Here is a 2,592-nt window from a genome sequence, read left to right as displayed (position 1 = left end):
ACAATTATATGAGCAAATTATCTTGGCTTCCAGAAACGGATTTTTCCAAGTCTAGTAGCAAGAACGCGAAAATAAAATGATCAGACCACAAACGCTGTTTTAAGATAACATTAAACCAGACAAGAGAGGAATTCTTCTTTCTTAGGATCCATTTAATTTTTTACAGCAATTTTAATTTACGAGGGTCTGTTCCCCCTGCCCCCACTCCCCAGAAGAAATGAGGAGCTCTTACAGAGTCTTAAAAACATGCTGTACTAGCTTAAAAACATGCTGTACATCCAAGTGTCCCTGAGGGTTCCCAGCAAGTGCTCCTGAAGAATATTATATCCGGGTCTTCTTCATCGGAATTAAAGTCATAAAATTCCCTTACCTGGAAGAACCCTGTCATTCATAACTCCTAGATTTCCAATCTCTCAATAGGAAAGTCACTTCATCAAGCTAAGTGGAAAATCCTTGTAAACTTGAACGAGAACCCGAATCCACCAAGCCACACAGCCAAATGGCCTGCACTGATTTACTGATGGCAGCGCCCTTGATGGATTGACGGTGCTTCCTCTGAACTGAGTAACTCAGAAATAATTTCATGTTTTGCAGGCGAGCTCATTCCAGTTAACAGCCCATGTCTGCGGCTCCTCTGTGGACAGACTCACCGCCCCATCTCTACACCCGGTCCCAGAGCCATTTCTTACCCGTCTGTCTGTGCCTGAGACCCACGACAGATCAGAGCCTTATGCCCTTCTCTTCACTCTGGAGCCATCTGCCTTTGTCTTTATCTTATGCTCATGGTCCAGTGCTAGTCCCAAACCCTGCACCCGTAGAGAACTGCCTCTTAATCTTGATCACTTGACTTCCCCTAAGTCATCAATTTGCTTGAGCGGGCGCCAGTAACGTCACCATTTGTCCCTGTCACGTGCTAGTGTAGCCCAATGGCATCTGTTCATTCTAGGAACACAAAGAGCCTCAAACCAATCATTCAGGGTCTTGACAAAAAAGTCTGACCATCTGGTAGGTGGACGGCCACGTGGTCTTTTGATGTCCCGTGGAATCCAGTTGGTGACGGCTCTAATCCAGCGGGTCGTCTCCAAATCTCATTACGTGTCCAGCCCATCTGATTTTCAATGCCTTGGCAAAAGAGACAGTGTTCCTGATTCTTGACCATCAATAGAGGTCGGAACTCCGGATTCTTTCTCTCATTTGAGTGAAACATGATACTCCAAGCGTAGCTCTTTCAATTCCTCTTAAGGAGACCTGAATACCGCGTTCTCTCATCCTGTTCTTGTAGGGCCCAGGTCTCTGAGGCATATGTTAATGCAGGAAGAACAGTGGAATCGAAGAGATGTGCCTGGAGCCGGAGGTTCTTTGTCCTCTTCATCTTATCCTCCTACAACCCTGGCAATGTTTCCTTCATTATACTCTCTATGAATTGTCCAATTCGAGAATGCTTCTTGCCAGGAAAGCTGCCATCCTCACTGACAGAATTGCGCATCACAGGCTTATGTCCCAGTACCTCCCCAGGCACAGCTACTGACAGCTCTCAGAGGGCTGCATGGTGAGCAAACACACACACACACACACACACACACACACACACACACACACACACTCACTCCCGGGTATCATCATTAGAGTATGCGGAGTCAGAAAACATCACACAGAACATTGTACCTTACACACACCGATGAAAGGAATCACCACGGAAAGTGAATTCAAAGTGTCATTTAAACAAAAGAACTTTATTACAGAGTTTATTCAGAGACAACTTGAGCGGTGAGGTCTAGAAGACAGTTGGTGAATTTATCTGTCACTAAGTTTGTCTTAGTTTATACACGTAAGTAAAATGCACAGAAAGAGCACAAGACTCATGTTTGTCACAGAAAAATAAGATCTTTCATTTCTAACATTTTCAGTCAACTGAAAGACATTGTTTTTTCACACCTTTTGGTTAATGGTAAAAGAGGAACAGTATAAAAGTAAACTTCGTCTTATCTCTTAGCCTTCCAATTACCCCTATCTGTGCTGTGTGTAAAAACAAAAAAGACACAAGAATCAAGCACGTTCCGATTTCTCATTCTGAAACACACCGCTGCAGCTGTGAGGGAATCTCATAGGAGATAACGGCGGTCACAGTTATCTCATATTTTTCATTTCCTGCCACTCGCAAACACAGCAAAGCAGGGGGAGCTTGTATGGGCACTCAGCAGGTGCTTGCTTCTTGCTGTGGACTTCTTCACAGAAAAGGAAAACAAACATTCGCTTTGCTGGTGCCCTTCTCTGCAGCATCCTCAGAGCTGAGACATCTCAAACACACAATAGAATTCATTATTCTTGTCCAAAAGCATAATATGAGCCCAGTACTCAGTTATTAAATCAAGCTCAGCTCTTGAAAATTTGGGTAGAGTTCGTTTTGCAGAAAGATATTTGGAAACAAGAACAAGCTTTTTATTTTAGGAGAAAAGTGCGGAGTAAAATTCAGTCTGGTTCGGCTGACGCAGGGAAACGGGTGAGGCCTTGGACTCTTTGGAGGTGGTGAGGTGAGGTGACCCCAGGACCATTAGTGTAAACACCAGTGCATACACATTGCCCTAACTACTT

This window comes from Sorex fumeus, unplaced genomic scaffold, assembly GCF_029834395.1.
Source record: "Sorex fumeus unplaced genomic scaffold, SorFum_2.1 ptg000002l, whole genome shotgun sequence".
Lineage (NCBI taxonomy): Eukaryota > Metazoa > Chordata > Mammalia > Eulipotyphla > Soricidae > Sorex > Sorex fumeus.
This window is presented reverse-complemented; position numbering follows the sequence as displayed.